At 40.3% G+C, this 19,400-nt stretch overlaps 1 long non-coding RNA gene across 1 annotated transcript; it reads right to left on the bottom strand.

The window, feature by feature from the left end:
* Positions 1 to 7,623: 7,623 nt before the first annotated feature.
* LOC103471120 (uncharacterized) lies at positions 7,624 to 19,067 on the bottom strand. Its single transcript, XR_534588.1, has 2 exons — positions 16,931 to 19,067; positions 7,624 to 8,023 (listed from the first exon to the last, which is right to left on the bottom strand). It is a non-coding gene; the product is annotated as an uncharacterized LOC103471120 (long non-coding RNA).
* Between the last annotated feature and the right edge of the window lie 333 nt (positions 19,068 to 19,400).

Raw genomic sequence — 19,400 nt, 5'->3', positions numbered from 1 at the left:
TTATTTTTATTTTTTTTTACTGCCGTGCCACACAGCTGTTCATATATTTGGTTTGTGCATATTTGTGTGTGTGTGTGTGCGTGTGTGTGTGTGTGTGTGTGTGAAGCGGAGGCCAGAGGCTTGACAGCCATCCCAATATCAAAGCAGGTGATACTTCAGCTGGAGATTTCTCCCCCAAGGCAGAGTGAGCAGAGTTGACCCGATTGAGTGGCCATCCATTGCATTCCTTTGAGTACACTCCAACCATAATAACACTTCACCACCTCTTTCATCTATCGGCGCCAAGCTCTGTGGCTGCTAACTTTTTCCTTTGCAGAACCCTATGTACAATCGCGGTAATGAAAACAGATAAATTCCCAGCTGAAAAAAGGATTACATTCATTGCACTGATGAAGAAGAAGGCCCAAACAAGGTCCTTCATTTACAATGTGATCGAAAGAAAGAGCATTTGGATGTTTTTTTATTCACAGCAAGGACATTACCAGCTGTTGATACGAGTCATAAAGGCCAGGGAGTTTTTCTCTTTTTTTCCCCATCTGTTCACACAAGTAAATGAGCATCAAACATTCAAAACCCACATCTTGACAAAAATTGAGCTGACTGTAGTGGAATATGACTGACAGCACGGGATTTTCTGATTACACGCCTGACAGCTTGCACTTATTGAAAATGATGATGACAGATGTTTGCTCAGATCCACATGCAATTAGGTTTTGACTTCATCAAAACTAGAAATTAATTGAAAGTGAAATACAGGAAAAAAAAGTATAATTTTCCTTTTCTTATAAGAAGCGTCTGTGTGTTTGTTGCTTGCTGGCATGCATGACTGATTTATTAACGCAGTGCGTCTTTCCCATTAATTATTTTTGTGTAAAAAGTCTCCTCATATGATGGTTTTTGCATTAATAAATCAAGACGTCTCAGTTGGATTAGCTCTTTAGTGATGGGATCCTAATGTTTGTGTCCAGCTGAGTCTGATTGGCTTGCAGCTAATTTCTAGAACTGTGGAAAACAATTTCAGTCGCTCTGTTCAATGCTCCTCCTGATCCTCACTTCCGACCTCCATCATGGTGCCTCCAGTGATTAAGTGACGTAGTTGCAAAGGGTCAACATCTTGAGATCATTTCTGTTAAATTAGATTGCCCATTTATTAATTTAATTTTTCTTTTCTTTTTAAAAGCTACAACAAATCCAGCCTGAACCGAAATGCTGCCAATTCATTGTTCATACCTGCTTACAGAGCCAGAGTGGCTCTGTAAGTACCAGTAGGTACCAGCCATATGGAAGAAGCACAGATATTATCTGCACATAGTACATTTAATATTTTACACTGTTGTTTAAATTTCTCGCCCGTGTTCCAGAGATAATGAATCTGATCATAAATAGCCTAGAAATGATAAGGTCATGATGACAAATGAAACATAAAACCAACCATTGTAGTCTTTAAGGGGGCATTGTTATGCAAAATTGGCTTTTTTTTTTTAGCTTTACATCCTGTAATAATGTTATTCCCTCATCAAAAACAAACCTGGAGTGTTGCTTTGATTCTTTCATGCATGTTTGAGAAATCTCCATAGCAACCATTCAGCTTTGCCATACATCTGGGTGGGCCAAAGTGCAACTCTTCCTCAGAGCTGCAGTTTCCAAGTTTCTAAGCTTCTGCCTCACAGATCAGCTCTCCCCACCGATTCCCAATAGAACTCCTTCAGACTAGCCAGAAGCAATTAGCTTCTGGCTAGTCCGACTTCTCAGTGCAAATATCTTTTTGTATCTTTAAATTTCTTTAAAATCAGTCATCTATGATGTATGTAGAATTTTTAGAACAGCCAAAGTTCACAGTTACTTGACTGGTTTAAAAAGGCACTATGTGACTGGAAAACACGTAATGCCCCTTTAAAATAATTCACATCACATCGTACCAAGAATCCTTTTCGGGGTGTGCTCCTTGCATCTGAAAAACAAAAAAACAGATATTATAATTAGTTCTCTCTTCAACAAATGCCTGTAATAAAAGGCAATTTGTGTCGTTCATTTTGACATCTAATACAGCCTTCAGATGGATGCTGTKATTACCTTTAATCATTTCTTCACTCGAAGAAAAGCCTCTTTCAGTTAAGAGTAAATTGTCTTGATGTTTACTAAAATTGCTGTTGGAACTTTTGTCTTTAAACAAGCTAGGTGCCAGAATGATGCCTAAAAGGTGCAGTTAGTTAAAAGGATTCGGACAGAAAAGGCCCCAGAAACACATGATGCAGCATTTTTTTTATTTATTTTTTGGCAAAGGACTATGGGTATGTTTAGCAAGAGGTGGGGTGAGGGGGGGCTCAGTGGTCCAGAGCTAGGAGTGCACAGACAATTAACGAGGGCGGGGACTGTGGTGAGGGTAATTTTGTTTACCTAAAAACTTTGCGCCACGCGGAGCTGTCGTGATTAGCATGGTGGTTATGACTGTTGTTATCCACAGCGTCATTGTGCTCAACCCGTTGTCAGTTTCAATTACTGCCGTCTGTGGCTCCAGATCCTCACACAGCTTGTGCAGCTCCCCCTGACAGCCTTATTATCGTTAAAAGAAAATCCATACGCATCAGGTTGTCTTTGTGTCCCCCGCACCCTTAACAGAGTATGATGGAGGGGCGCGGATGAATTCATGCTACGCCTTGCGGGTCATCAAGGATTTTCATGTGTGGATTGACTTTCTTCCCTTTTTTTTTTTTTTTTTTTTTTTTTCTGCTTCTGAAAAAGGCACAAATGTCTCTCGGGTTGAGGATGGGCAGTTCGTGTTTTCGAGTTCAAGTGGAGAACCTTTTGATGTGCAGCTCCAGCTCTGGCGAGGCGGCGCGAGTCTGGAGTGACAGGTGTGTGTTGTTGAGCTTACTGACCTCTCGACAGACACGATATCTGCTGGTTGTAATTGGTCTCTGTTCCGTGTATTTTCTTCTCTATTTGTTGGCCAGCCTCTTGACAGGAAAAGATGTGTTATTGATCGGCGCTTTTAAAGATATAAAGAACATGTAAGATAATGGCAGCGGTTTGACATGACATTACGTTGCTCAATATACGGAGGTAAAAAGGGGGGGGAAAAGGGGGGGATAGGGGGGCGCAGGCAAAAAAAAACGACCTTCTTGCCACAATGTGTTAGACTCTGAATGAATGAATTAACTAGATACGGACACAAAATCCCTATAACACATACAATACAGTAATAAAAAAAAATGCTAAAACTGTAAAAGGAAAGATGTAAACACCAAGTAAGCGTACGACATTATCACATTGAAGGCAGTATAAACCCTTGGCAAATGGCTGACTAACCGTTCGGATCTATAACTGTTTATGAAAAGAATCTGGTGGATTAACCAAACATGACTGTGGAGGCAGGGTTTTCCACAGCCTCTGTGGCCCCCCACTGAAACCTTTGATCTGCTTTAGTTATTGACCTTGTGCTGGGATAAACCAACACGTTTTGATTTTTCAAAACATAGAGAGCCAGGATGTTTGCTACAAGGATTACCCTTGGTCCCTGGACATTGAATGGTTTGTATGTGATCACTACTTTTAAGACGGAATTACAAACAGCAAAGAAAGCCATTGAAACCCACAGAGAACGGAGACTAAAAGGGCTCCCTTGCTGGAACATGTTAGTAACCTCACCGAGGCATTTTGAACGCCTCGCGCAAGATTCAGGAAAGCTTTGTCTAGTTCAGCCGTCCGTGCAACAAATTGGAGCTTTATAATGCTTGTAATGGGAAGTAGCAAGACCTGGAGTCGCATTTGATGTTTGAATAAAAAGTTAGATTTGAATCAGAAATGACTCTCAAAGTCTTCGATGCAGCTATCCAGGATTTGATTCCTGACCCCGGGGCCTTTGCGGCATGTCTTTCCCCTCTGCCAGGTTAGTTTAGACCAGTGGTGTCAAACTCATTTTTATTTTGGGCTGAATCAAAAATCTGAATGTTCTTAAAGGGCCGGTTGCACCAGAATCTATTGATAAAACCAATTTAACTGTTAAAATATCAATAAGTAGCTGTTCCTCCAGGATTTGTGATTATTTTAGTGTTTATTTTTGCAATCAAAATGACAGATTTTGTGGTAAATATTAAGAAATATTTGTAATTGTTATTTTTTTTACAGTATTTACGCTAATGTATGATGTTAAATGTGATTCTATCACTCGCTGTATCAGTTACGGATTCAATGTTTTTGACCAATTTTGAGAAAATTAGCAGTAAAATCAGGACAAAAATGTGGACATTTTTTGATTTTGTGTGATTTTTGCAGATTTGTGAAAAACTGGACGGACTTATTGTAATTTGGAGTCCAGAGGGCCACATAAAAAGCTACGGCGGGCCAGATTTGGCCCCCGGGCCTTGAGTTTGACACCTGTGGTTTAGACAGAAAACTTTATAAACTAGAATAGTGAAATTAACTTGAAGCACTGTTTGATAACTAGGATCGAGTATATATGTGACTGAACTGAAATTATTTTTTTGAGAAGACCTTTTTTTGTGAATTGGTGCTATGTAATTAAACTGAATAGAATTGAATTTAAATAACATGCTAATGTCAGTTTCCACTAGTAGCAACCCTGTTTTAAAATGTCTGAGCAAAGTGATCACACGTAACTCCTCTCTTATGTACTGAACTTACATGTAAAACCTTTTCTGCCGATTCAAAAAAGTAACATGTCCAAGAAATGTTTTAAATCGCGCCACAAAAAAGCCATTCTTATTTTCAACTGAGCGCTCACTTCTAAATTATTTGCACACATGCAAATAACACCAGAAGCTGTTGTTGGAATGAAATATTAAATGTCAAATATATTTTTAAAATCCTGAAAGTCTCCATGTAGTTGGAGTCTGTAGTAAGTCAGTGCTGGGTGGAGACAATACAAGGAAAAAGTGCTTCTGCCGCAACAACATAGATGAGTCATGAGGACTAACAATGCAATTTGCAATTTAGCCAAAAATAGCAAAATAAATGCTCTCGTTACTAGGTTATGCAACAATTAACCGGTAACCCTCTACATAAATGTAGTGGGTAAAGGAGCGTTCAAGGAATAAAAACACAGCCTGGTACCCCATTTATTACTACCACAAATTAGTATTCTAGTATCTATTCTGGAACCAAAGCAATGAGATAAAACATGAACCTAGATGAACCAATGCTTCTTTGCAGTAAATGCAAAGATAATTGGGACAAAATGTTTTGTTTTTTTACTCCACATTTAAGTAATACCCCCCTACATCCACCTTTATTGCAAAAATACCTTCCCCTTCTTCTTTATTCTCCGAAGCAGTCCGTCGTATGAATTTTTTTTCCCCTTTGTAAAATCAAATTAATTGCATTTGGGTATTTCCTCAGGCTAGGTTCCCGTGCAACATTTTAATCCGTATGTGGAGTGAAACGTACATATATAATGCATGCACTTTGGATTGCACTTAATATGAAAAGTAATTAAAAAAAGAAATCTTTCTAATTCAGAATGCTTATCCCAGCAGGGTTTTAAAACTAGACAGGAAGGTGTGTAGGAAAGAGTGGGGCAGGAGGAGGCAAACAGAAAGAGGGATTGGCGCTGTTGGAGTGTCATGTTGGAGGCGAGAGGAAGTCCTCATCCAACCCCCCTCCCCTCCCTGGACCCTGAGACTGTGCACAATTTTGTTATTGCACACGCAGAGCGTCAAACCCGGCTCGTTCAGCCGAAATGCATAAAGTCATTGGTTCGTTTGTGACTTTTGAAACCTGCCACTTCATACAAATAAATGTGTTTGGTTCCCTCAAGCAGCTCTTAAGCATGCTATTATTTCTTCAGCCATTCACAGATGGCTGCCCTCCTCTTCCCAGAGAGAATTGCAATTATCAAGAGGTGTCTAGCTTTATTTTCACACGCTTTAGATGAGTTAGCACAAGGCAATGGCCTGAAGAGTCAGATAACAACAGCCTTAAAACGTGGCTGTTTCATAAGAACTAAAGAAGAGGGTTTAAAATTAGATCACATTTTGTAAAAAAAAAAACTTTCTTTAGCAAATTTTAGCTGCCACTGTGTGCCATTTTTATTTAGATAAGTATTTTATTTAAGGTAGAGCTGACATGGAGGCCTTTGCCTGGTGGTGCAAGAAGTAAAACTGCCAGTCTTTTTCTCACACTTAAATGCCTCAAATGCTTCAGACCATAAAAAAATCAAACAAGGACAAACTAAGTAAATAAAAAAGTAGTTTTCAAGTATCTTTATTTATTAAGGGGAAAAGCAATCCAAGTTAAACTGTCCTTATGATAAAAGAGCTAAGAGCTTAAACCTTACAATCCGTTGTGCCACCTTTGGTAGCAACAATTGGCAGGTTGTAATTTTGCCTTGTTGTGCAGGAGTTTTAAATATCTTGGAAATCCACCAAATGTTTCCTGGCAAATGTGAGGCAATCTCTTTTTGGTCAGTATTTAGTTTTGCTTTAGAAGATTCACACATGGATGGGTTTCTTTTTGCCCACTTGCGTTTTGTTGAATCGTGAACACTGACTTTTAGTGAGGCAACTAAAGCATGTCGTGATTGAGATTTGCTTTGGTTCTTTTTTCTTTTTTTAAATCTTCCTGGGATGATAAGTTATCATTGAGCTCTTGGAGTAATTTTGTCAAGCGAACCCCCTCATAGGAAAGTATGTCACTGTTGTAGGTTTTCTCCATTTGTGAATAACAGCTCTCAGTGTGTTTTACTGGAATCCCAAATCCTCAAAAAATGCATTTTAACCCTTTCCAGACAGATACGTTAATAAATATGTTTTCTTAACTCCTTTTCCTTAGATCAAGGTGTGATAAATTGCGTTTTGATATCCTTTAGCCTACTTTATGATGTCAGACAGGTTTTATTTACCGTATTTTCCGCACTATAAGGCGCACCTAAAAACCTTCAATTTCCTCAAAAGCTGACAGTGCGCCTTATAATCCGGTCCGCCTTGTATATGGACCAACATTGAGCCACAACAGGTCTAGCAACTACGGTAAGCAGCTGCCGACTTCATTTTCGCCCGTAGAAGAAGAAGCGCACAGTGCATGCTGGGATAGTTGTCAGAACGCTGGTTTGTAACCTATTAATAAAGTTTGACTGATTTTATTAAGTCAGTCAAACTTAATGACTGACTTAATAAATCTACCTACCGACCTGATGATCAGGTCGTCTGCAGGTCATTTAGCACCACAAACATGCTGTGTGCGAATGGAGAAGGGTGGCCATCGTCCAGCCATGCCCCAGCCCAGTAGCGGAAGGCTCTCCTCGCTGACCCGAGTCGGACTGTTTTGTTGACATTCCCTTTAGTGCAGCTCCATCTAGTGGMTGCATAAMGTAACTCCAGCCTCTCCTRCAGCGTCTGTTCTATGCGCCTTATAATGCGGTGCGCCTTATATATGAAAAAAGTTTAGAGTGCGGAAAATACGGTAAGTGAATTCTTAATTTCCTATCATTACCTACTAAAGGTGGTGGTGAATATTTTTTTGCATAGAGCCAAACTAATTTAGATATAGTGATTTCCTTTAATACAGAAAATCCTGATTTGAATCCTGATGTTTGTATTGACTCCAATTGTCTTTTACTGATATTAACATTTTTTGTATGAAAGTATGACAAGGAGGCAAATACCATTCCTGAGCACTGCGTATTATTATTTATTTTTTGTCAATGTTTTGATAAAATAAAACTTTCTAGGTTATTGATGAATAACCTTACTGGGGAGGTTTCATCTCTTTGCTCAGAGTTGCTTCATGATGAGTGCAGCAGCAGTCAACGGAAATTACAGCTTCAGATATTCTGACACTCTACCTTGCCCATGTTGAGGAGGGTGGAGGGGGGGCATTCTCCACTCTGCTGCCCATTTACTCCACAGATACGAGTTGCTTGGCTTTTACTGAATGTTTACTCCTCAGGGGGAATTGGCTCCATCCTGTTGAAGTTCAGGTCACCTGCTCCCCCTGCTTACTTTCTGCTGCCGCTGATTTTCCACCACTTTAGTCAACCTCCGTTTTTCCACTCAGTGCAGCCAAACTGTGGATAAAATCAGCAATAATCAGGGTTGTGATGYAGCTTCCTTTGAACCTAAGTCTGTTTAATGTCGTGGCGTTTAATATTGTGGGGAGATTCCGCGCAAATATTTTGTCCTATAAGTSCAGAATGACTTTAAAAGGAAAGATTTAGAGAAGGGAAATGACAAGGACGACAATGAGAGGAAAGCTGGTTTTAACTTCCACCCGGACCAACATTTAGCTCTCATATCATTAAACTGTTAGGATTTAAATAGGCGAAATAATTAGCTAATAATATATTACGGTTTTATTTYGTTAGGCCCAGGCGTGAGAGGAACGAAGAAGGCCTGAACTACATGCATATTAAAAGAGACTGGTGAAAAGGAATCCCAAAATCCACAGTATTAACCCTATTTTTATGCACAGCTTCCAGGAAGGAGTCACAGTGGGAATCCCYGTGACGTCAGAAAACAACAAAACCCTGGCGTGCAGCAGCGTTCACTCTTTTTCCCCCTGAAACCTACATTCTGCTCTGGGGGACACATGCATCACATTATTTTTCTCGCTGGCCGAGAAAAAGACTGTATCTTCAAAGAAACCTCAGATCCAGCGTTTGAGTTTACTGTTTGTGTATCCAGTGACTGAATCCTGGCTAATCAGCCRGAACCTGACTTGTCTGAGATCCTGCAGAAAAGCAACTGAAAGAATTACACATTCCTAAGAAGAGACTGTAACCATGCAGACAAAGTGGTTTCCTCTCCTCTGCTCTGAGAGAAGATGGCATAGGAACTGCATGGTCCCGCATGCCTATCTGAACCAGTTCCTCCGAGCTSCTAGACCGAGAGCGRCCACCTCACTGCATCTCACTAGCCCACAGGACATCTTCCTGTTCACCAGAATGRTTCAAGTGAGAAGTTGTGTCCGGGCAGAGAAAGTTGTTTTACGATAAGACCACTGACATTATTTCTCTGTGTTTCCTGGGTGCRAACAGGCCGATGAGCCTGATGTACGTATATTGCAGAGGTGATGACTGGTAAACAGGAGTCACTTTACTCCTACACCAGRRGTTTATTCCACTGTAACTGTGTTTTTCCTTCATCSTCTTTCACTAAWCTTCACAAGCTATGCCTGTGAAGTCCTGCTAAATGTGCTAAATTGTGTCTCCATTATCTCAGCTGCTACTGCTAAAAGTTCTGCTAACGCTAAGACGTTATTAATGCTGCCATGTTTAGAAACGTAGCTTGTTCGTTCATGTCGTGATCAGCTCTAGACTGAAACACATTGACAGTGGTGTTCAGGGTGCTYAAAAGTATGTCAGACTAATGATGGTTGCCAAAAAACACTGCAGCCACTAGTTTCCTGTTGAGCTGAACCTCTAATTCTGGGTGTGACATCATCACGAGTGCCATTCCTTCGTCATCTTGTGAGTCTAAAAACATTTCAAAACCACCAGCTGGGTAATCCGTTCAATCAGTCACTGCGATAGATGGGTAATAACCCAATAAGAGTCAATTGTCCAAACGATTATAGATTTTTAATGATCTCTGTCTTATCCGTATGTAACTTTTTTGCAAACTGTGCATTTAACTAAAAGAAACCAAGTAAGAAAATATCATCAAAAGGTCAAACAGAACGTTATGCTCTGCAGCTTCTTTTTTTTTTTGCCTTCATTATGATAATGAACTGAGCTATGGTAGTTTCCTGATGATATTTACCAAGGGATAGTAAAGATTATATACATATTACTTATATACTGTATGTATATGAAACATCACTAATATAAAGCTAAAGAGACATTGATGGAAAAGAGATGGACAGTTCAAATTTCTGCATGCAGGCTGGTGGGTTTTGGCACAGGTCAGATTAGTTTTATAAATAGCAGCATATAAAGGCATACATTTATTTTCCCGACATCGAAGCTAAAGCGCAGACACATGTGGTCTGTGTCTCTGTTATTTCGTCATCAGCTTAGCAGGTAAAGGAACGTTAAATTCATTTCTAACTGAAAGAGTTTGTATAWTAGCCATAACAACGTGAGAAAATATGAGTTGAATAATTGCAGTATCCAAGTGAAGGTCTAAATGTTGACATTCAGCAGTGATGGGTGATTTCAGAATTTCTTTCATGGTTCGCTGAAATCTCTTGACAGCACTGTAGGAAGAAAATAAGTCTTTAAAAAAAAAAGGAGGCCATTTCATTATCTACCAACTCATTCATGAGGACAGACATGGGAAGTTTACTGTAGATTTTCACCAAAACAGTTCCTAAAAAAATAAACTCCAGACAAGTTGAAGTAGTGAAAATTAACTTTTTTTATTTTTATGAAAAATGCGATATGATGAAACTCTCACAGTCACTGCAGCTGGTGATATAGAAAAAGATCCTAAGCTTCACACTCCAGTAGCATTGCAGTTTTCACAGGTTCAGTGTCTCTGCAGGTTCTGGGCCAAGTGTGATTTTTTTTTTTATCTGTGCGAGAGTGAGTACATGTATTTTAATGATTCGACCCAATATGCCTTTTACATTAACAGCATCAAAGGAAAAGCATTGGAAAAAATAATAAACAATAAGCCGTTTTGGAGGAAAGCATGCAGCATCTGCAGCTATAGGTTCCTGACACTGATCATGTGTGTGAACATAAATCTATAGTGAATCCAGAGCCTCTCCTCTCAGCCGTCAGGGAGCACATGCCACATGCAGGCTCTTCACACAGCCTGCTGGACAGGAGAGTCAGGCACACAGCAGATCTGCTTAGTTACTTTATCATGAAGTGTTACTCATGGGACAACAACACTTGTCAAAGTGAATATTGCAAGAAATCTTAGTCCCGCAAGGCCATGCTCCTATGATTTAGTGACCTTTCGAGAATGTGCCCCATTTAAGTGATGGGTGTTTTTAAAGTGACCGCAAAGCTGTGGAAAATTGGCCGGAGGATAATATCACCATCACTTTGTTTTGTAGACTTCTCCTTGTAMGGGGCGATTGAATAGGTGAATGTCTCATTTTGCCTAGATTCATGTTTCTTACTCATGTGACAGCAGATTATGAAAAGGTTCTTTTTTTAATCCATTCTATTATTTCCACATTTAAAGAAGCAGGAGGAGATTAAATTCCACTTGGTCACAAGCACAAATCTTGGTGTTTTCCATTGGCTTTTTAATGCATCTAAACAACTACAGCTGCAAATATCTGTAAAGAGAAAGAAAAATCACCTTTTGAGATTTGTCTCTACCAGATTTGAATATCTTCAGACTGAGATTCTTTGCGAAACAGCTCAAGCTCCATCACATTGCWTGGAGATTGCTTGTGAACAGCAGTTTTTAAGTACTGTAGTGGATTCCCGTTTGAATTTAAATCAGAATTTTGACTAGGACATTCTAACTTTATTTGAACATCTTTCATGTTCAATTTCATTCAATTCATGTGCATTCTGTTAATCCCAAATCGAAATGAAAGCTTTCAGTACYTGCCTACTGTTACCATTGCAGGAGATGGAACCTCGATCAGTCCCAGATGGCTTTGTATTTTGATACCCTCTGGTCAACTCCCCATTACCCGCTGAATGATCCCYGCAGCATGATGCTGCCACACTCGTCTTTCTTTTTCATTTTAACAAGTATAAAATCCCGTTGAGATTTAAAATAAAAAACACTCTTCTTAAAGAGAGTCCTCACCTCTTTACACTGTGGGGTAAATAATGATAAATAGATCACATCGTGCTCCTGTAGTCAGACTGATCACTCAAAGCGCCTTTACTCTAGATTCTGATTCACATAGATTCACATCCATAACACCCACACAGTGACCGATTGATCTGCAGGTACTGTAGATAGGCAACATGCAGTTCAAAGCCTTGCCCAAGGGCAGATGTTGATGTTGAAGAAAGCTGTAGCCGAAYACATAACCTTTGCCACTGAGCCATGTGTTCAGAGGGACCTCTTAGCTTTTTTTTAAGCAGAAAAAAAGCTATTTTGGCTATAAATACACATGTCTAGCAGCTTGGACATTGCCCTGTATTTATCTCCATTCATCATCTCGCCATTTCTGACCAACGTCGTGCTGGGAAAAAAAAGCATCTCGGCTGCACGTGTGAATACATATGAATGTCTCACTTTTGAGATGGGTTTTGAAAACCATTTCCGTACGCTTACACGTTGTGGAGCCGTGCTTGATATTGAAATTTGTGGTTGTAAACTAGAGAATAAAAAAACGAGCCACGAACACTTCTGCAAAGCTTTATATATATGCATCTCAAAAGCTATCGCAAAGGTTAATGTTATTTGTGTGCCTTTCCTCCCACKTAGAATGAGCATAGGGTGGTTAGATCCGGGAGTTTCTGAACCGTCCACGCATCTCTGAGGATGAGAAAGGCTGAAAAAAGCTAGTCAAATACTGTAAATCCTAACTGACCTGTAATTTACCCACAGAAAGCAGGTTAATTTCCCAGTCAGCAGAGACTGAGCTGTGAAACCAACAATCTGCYAATTAATGCAAATTGTATTTAGAAAGCAGCAGTTAATTCTGGGACCCAATACGCGCCGCTTTGGCACCCACAATCCAATGCAGAGTTGCAGCAATCCATTTCCATTGGAGTTGAAAAGGGCCTCCCGAGCACACAATGGCTCCCCATTACTAGCACTGTGATGTTCTGGAAACAATGAAAACACAGTGAGGGCCTGTGTGGCTGCAATCAGGACTTGAAAGGTAGTCTATTCTGCTGTCCAGGTGGCCATTTAAGTGTGATGTGGTCAAAAAGCCTTTTATCTTTTACYGCACAAGCCAAATGCTCTGCAGCAGAGAGAATAGCGGAGGCAGAAACCGAAGCAAACGTGATTAAGATGCTGATATAGAGTGCTAATTGGGGAAATATGTGAAATTCTTACCTTGAAGGGACTGCGTCAGGAAAGTTTTGGACGGAAGCATTTAAGAAGTTTCTCCCTAAGTTAGATTTCAAATATTTTTTCAATAACAATCTGTTTTTCCTTAACCTGGSTAAAAAAAGAAATATATGAAAGCCTTACATGGATGTTTTTCATCCATATTTTCTCTATTTGCTGGTAAATTGTGCCGTTTCTGGCGCCAGCTTTATCTGAATGCCTGCAGGTTCCCTGAATTTAAATTTGATGTTTGTATCTCTCTGTAGTGTTGCTCTATGTCAGGGTTATGTTAATTGACTTTCAGCAGGTGGTTTTGTGCCATTTTCAGCTGGTGGAKGGAGGTGKGGAGGGCTTGGGTGTACACTTTCAGCTTTATGTTTGACTGCTTCTTTTCATTTCACATTTCCCAGGTTTCTTCTCACGTGTCAGAAGTAAATCTGCTTGGAGATAGTTTCATCCAACTCGAAGGCGCCCATACGTCATYAAAGTGGAAGGGCTTTGCAATTTAATTTAAAAATTCTTTTTGCTGCTGCACCGGATTCAAATCATCAAACACAACCGTGTCGAGGATAATTATGGCATGTAAAACACAGGTTAACCTGATCTTAACCCAGCCAATGAGTGTGGTTATTTCAGGTCAAGCAATTAAGAGGCTGTGTTTGGAAAGACTGAGCCGGAGGAGAGGAATGATTAGTGTGAGGGCAAATGACGTGTGACTGCGCCTCATAAGAAATAGCTGACACTGAGATTGAGACAAATAATACGGGAGCTTTCAAAAGGACCCGGCACCACGGGTTCCTTGCACTGTGACACACCTGTCTATAATCATAACACGGGAAAAAAAAAGAAAAAAAAAGAAGCAGGGGGGGGGTCTTTGTCTGTTCTGCTGCAGCAGCACATACAGCCCAATCTACTGTATTCACGAGGAAGTCCCCGATGCTAGGCTGCTCCGCCGTATCCGATGCATTATCTTAGTGTGAAGATGAAAAGGCAGGTCGTGGGGGGTTGGGCATATTACAGAGACCATTTGGACCGGCTACAAGTTCGGGCCTGTGCACAGCTGTGAGGCCGATCAGCGATACTGACTGAAGAGCAAGGCTGCGAAGGCAAGCCGCAAAAGGTCAGGAAATAAAGTCGAGCTCTCACTCTTATCGCAGCACCAATCAGCTGTGCACAGCTGCCCTTTCCCACCTGTCAGCCGTAGATCCAGCCCTGTTTGGAGGCAACAACCTTTCATGTTCCGAACTGCATAAAAAGGGTGCAAAAAGGAGGAATTAGCATTATGTCACAGCCACTGTTTAAAGCTGAGCTGATGCACACGCAAATATGCTGCAATTAGCTAAAATTGGCAATGCTTTGAGTGAAGGAAATAAAAATCTGAATTTTTAGTTTTTTTTTTTCATCAAACGCCAAAATGATGGATTAAATCCAATGCATATAAAAAAGGAGGAGTGGGGCAGCAGTGACATTTTGGCGTGTTGTTTTGAGTCGTCTCTCCAGAGGTATTTCCTTGAATTGAATTTACATGCAGGGTTTCCAGTAATTACCTCACTGATCGGGGGAGAGCGAGAGAGGGAGACAGAGATTGCTCTAATTGGATATTTGGCCCCTCTGGATGTAGGTTGAACCATGGAGCAGCATCATTATACTCTCTCATCAGGTTCTAATTTGAATGCCCACTCCCTACTGCGCACCACAGACTTGAAAGTGTTGGAAGTCTGCTAAAATCTTTATGATTATTACAGTCGAAGATAAAAAAATAAAACCGATATTCGAGCAAGGTCATATTTAAATGAAGGTCTTCTTATTTGCTCTACAGGGCGTTGAGCACGTTTTTCTTTAAATTTATCAGACATTTTTCAGGTTAAGACTTCCGTGATCAAAAAAGAAGTATATCTATCTACATACTGAGAATTCATATAACCAAAAATGCCTGTAAGTGAACCATGCTAGCAAAACAGACAGGCACCTTCCACATTTATTAGCACCTTGGGTAAAAATGTTMAAAAAACTTAAAACTTATCATTTTATTTCAGCAGTATGATAGTACACTGACATCATTACTTTAAAGCACACGCAGAATATGTAGATACAAATACATTAAAAACTATTYAAAAAATATGACAACAGCTCAAAGCAGATTGGTCAAGGAAGCATAAACAGGAAAAAAAAGTCAAGTGGTCCAGTTTCGCTTGATTTTAGCAGGAACAGTGGTTCATCGGGYATCTGAAGAGCTGCTGCAGACAATGGAAAAGTTTCAGTCAGGTATGGAGACTGCAACAGGTGGACACCCCCCCCAGCAGAGATCATCTGTTCAGGGAAGAACTCCCACACGCACACACACAACCACAACCACACATACAAATCATAACAGTCTTGGTTTCTTTTGGAAAATCAATAAACTTGTTTCTGCACCTCCTGATAATCAGACAAACCAGCCTGGGTTTGGCAGATGCCTAACTGCATTTTGCCAAGTGTAAATTTGAGCAAAAAGCATATTATGGTCCAGTGCTGTTTTTCAGAAGCTGGGCTCGGCCCTTTGATTCYAGAAAAATGCCTGAGCATCGGAGTACAACATAAGGTCCATAAGGTCATGGATTAGTAAGTCTGGCATGAAAGAACTTGCCTGGTCTGCACAGAGTGTCGACCTTATTCTGAGAGAATCAGACTCTTTCAGTCCTAGATTGTCCAACACCAGTGTCTGACCTCACAAATATGGTTTGAGGAGAAYGGTCACAATTCCTATAAACACTCCAGTCATAGAAAATTGACCACATATTGAAGAGATTTTGGGACAACCTAACCSAACCCAACAATYCATTTCGTGCCCAGCTGAACATATGATACAGTTATGCTTCTCTTCCAGATGAAGGTTTRTATTTATATATTGCATATATATTTTACTGCACAGCGCTTTCAGTGGTTGTCAAGGCGACAAGAAGGCATTCATAAAATGTGAATAAAATCAGTTAAATGTGTTGCTTGATGTTTCCATGCGAGTTACTCTGAACAGTTTGATCACAAGCTTCAATTGAATCTGTACAGYTTAAGAACGTGGGTTTAAAAACATACTGGAGAAATAAAACAAAAAGTTCGCTAAATTAGCAATGTTCTGCTTAGATAATAAATCTTGTGATTGGCTGTATATATCATAGTGAAATAATAACTCGGCTCAACTCACAGGAAGTCTGTGCCGGAGTGATATTTATTTTAAAACTCTTTTGGGCAGCATCCTCTGGGTGTGCAGCCACCAGACAATGACTGCATGCGGATGCAGCAACTATAAAACGAGAGCAATAGGTTTTTATCGCCGCCTCCTCCCCCAGCTTTGCTCGCTGTCTGGCACGGCCCGAGCTGCACGCGCATGCAGACTTTCATAACACAATGTGGACTTTCGCATTAAACCTAGTGATGCAGAACCTTCCCGAGAGGTCGTGTGCAGGTCTGGACACATTTATTTGTGCTTAGGATGTAACCGGTGTAAAAACAATCAGTAAAAACAGATTTATTTCTCTGATTTACTGCTTCCCCACCGCCGGCCTTCGGAGTCATCTTTCACCCACTCAGGCACAGATATTATAACCAATAGTTTCTCTTGATGAGTCATGAAGCCGAATGTGCCAACAGCTGCAAAAAATGTGTGAAATGCCCTTAACAATAAGTAAGATAATTAACTGTAATCAAATTAACTCTTTCTTTTTTTTTTTTAAAGTTTTGTAAGTCATGCAGAGCAGGACAGCAGATCTAGTCATCGATATCTGCTTCCTGCAGATTGCAGATGCAACCTTGATGCAAAACAGCTGATTGTTCTTTACCAGGCTTTTGCCTAAGTTGCTGGCATGTTGAAGAGGTAATTATTGATTATTGATTCAACCTTGTTGGAGCAGGGATGCATCTGAAATCTAAAGGACAGTAGATATTGAGAACTGGGGTTGGAGTCCCTTGGCTTAGAGCAACACATGCAAATATTAACAACCTACTATTTCAAAACAGACAGTTATGTTTGCTGCTGTTTTTTCAGCCGGAGAACAGCCGTGTTTATGTGTAGTTACCTTGGCCSAGGCTGTGAGCTGCATCCATCCACCAGATCCACTGGGACTCGTCAGTCTGCTGCAGCTCTGTCAAGAAGAAAATAAACTTTTCTATGTTGCATCAGACTATCAGTTGCGTCAACAGTGTCAAATATGGCGTCGCGAGCGTGGCTCGTGATCAGGTGATTTGATACTTTGGTGCGACTGGCAGGCTTAAGCGAGGCAATTACTCAGATAGATTAAAAGTGGCTTATTTGATTTATTCTGAAATTTGACATAATCCACATTTTTATTATCAATAGAGAAAAGGTTCCATTTTTTCAGCTTTTGATATAAAGTGGGTGGTATTTTTGCTTTTGGTTGATAAATGTTTATTACTTAGGCCTAAGAACACCCAACGCAAAATTGAATTGCTAACGTACTGCCATGTGTCACCATTGGCGGACTACACGGCATGCATTTTGATTTTATGAATTTCTTACTTCATCAGATTTGATATCTGACTTGGATTTGAAATGAAATACCTGGACATGAGAAAATAACTTCTCATTTGAAATCCCGTTTTCTTAGACATATCAGATTTTTTTTTTTCTTAAATTAGATTTTTAATCACATTCATTCTTCTCGAGCTTTAAAACTTTACACCAGAATACATACATGTCCTCATTTGCATAAACAATTGAACTCGCCAAGCTATCCTCCTACTTATTACCAAACCACTGAGCTGTGCGGTTGTATCTGAGTGCTGGTTGTAGATAACGTGAACTCACTCGGGGCCCCTTAGGCAGCTAGAACTAAGCTCAGATGAACCCTGTCAGCTCCATTACCTGCAGATTTGAAATGACCTAATGACCTTTGAATGTGCAGGAAAAAAAAAGGCCAAATGCAGCATTTCACCACAAACCCTCTAAAGAATGGCAAAGGTTGCCTTTAGACATGTGCGGGGGGGAAGAAAAGCAGGTCAGCAGAGGTAATGCCGTTATAGATGAAACTATTAGGAGTCGAAGCATGCATTCGCGCAAATTATTTTCATCTCGAAACTTATTTTTCTAGGTCATTTCAAAATCAGTTTTATCAAGTCGGAGATGAGGCTAGAAAGCAGGGAGCTCTCTCGAATCAATATGCTATAGGTCAGTCGGGAACCTTGTATCTTTACAATCGATACTTGCACATCAAAGAGGTATGCCACTGTACACGCTTAACAAGTGCAAAAAGGGTGAACCCTGGAGGATCAGCCCAATAAGTAGGTCAAAAAAACACTCCAATTGGGTCAAATGATGATATGCTTTTGGAGAAGTTTCCTCTCAGAAATGCGGCGCATGCGTCTGTGTGTGTGTGTGTGTGTGTGCGTGCGTGCACTTGCATGTGTTCATTTACATCTCTCTGTTTTAAAGCCCCGTTATATCACTATTGATTGAAACAAAGCTCCAGCTGCACCTCTGCAAGGAAACCACGCGTGGTGAATAAAATCCTTTACTTAGCACCATTCAGCATTTCTTCACAGKAATCCATGTGTAAATTAATCTACTCAGCTAAGTAAGTGCTGTATTAGGAACCTGAATGTGTCTTTGCTAGCCATGCGAGTCAACATAATTGATGCAACAGCAGTAATTTCATTGCCCATAAAGAAGCACCTTGTTCTGCCTGATGTACAAGATGGCCATGAGGAGACGGCGAGTTTCAGAAAATGTTGAATGTGATTTGACTCTCGGACACCCAAACAGCTGATCATCAGGGACCGATAGGGCGTAATCACAGTGAAATCTTATCGGAGCGCTGCGTGCTGCAGATACYTTTGGCCTCCTCCGTTATCTGCAAACGGTGCATTTGTGCCCCTGCGCCTGGTGTCTGTGCACCCTGGGCAAGGAGATAATTTCACTCCCCTTTCAGGATTTGCAGGCACAAGTTTTAGTCCYGTGTAGGCGTACATGTTAACATTTGAACCCGGATTGTAACCGAGGGCTTTGAGGCCTGAGGGACAGAGCGAGATAAGGACGCTCTCGAATAAGCCGAGATACGCCGGCTCCCGTTGAAGGCCTCGGCATCGATCAGCTCATTTCAAATGCTGGATGTGAATAATAATCGAACGGCGCCTCAAAACGTCGCAGGCGCGTCTAAATGGATTAGATTGTCAGCAAAATGTAAATTTCTTTTATTAAATTCAAAGAGTGAAAGTCATGTAGATTTATAAAACAAAAAGTGGGGGGTTTTTTCAGGGGATTTTTTTTAGGTTTCATGATTATGGCTTATTGCTAAGAAATTATTTGAAAAGGACCAATAAAAAACAAAACATTTTTTTATGCACATTTTTTTTCTTACTGTGCAGCACATGGAATACACACTTGATCTTTGGATGAATTACATTTTTCACATCTGTGAATAACAATTTCAACGTTGATACACAAAAAATACAAAGGATTTTTAGAACTATGTTATTGTTTAAATGTTTTTCATCCTCTGTCTTTTTCCACACATAGTGCTTCTTCAACAC

The sequence above is a fragment of the Poecilia reticulata genome, linkage group LG10 (assembly GCF_000633615.1).
Source record: "Poecilia reticulata strain Guanapo linkage group LG10, Guppy_female_1.0+MT, whole genome shotgun sequence".
Lineage (NCBI taxonomy): Eukaryota > Metazoa > Chordata > Actinopteri > Cyprinodontiformes > Poeciliidae > Poecilia > Poecilia reticulata.
Note: the sequence above shows the minus strand (reverse complement) of the source record. Positions and strands in the feature narration are given on the sequence as shown.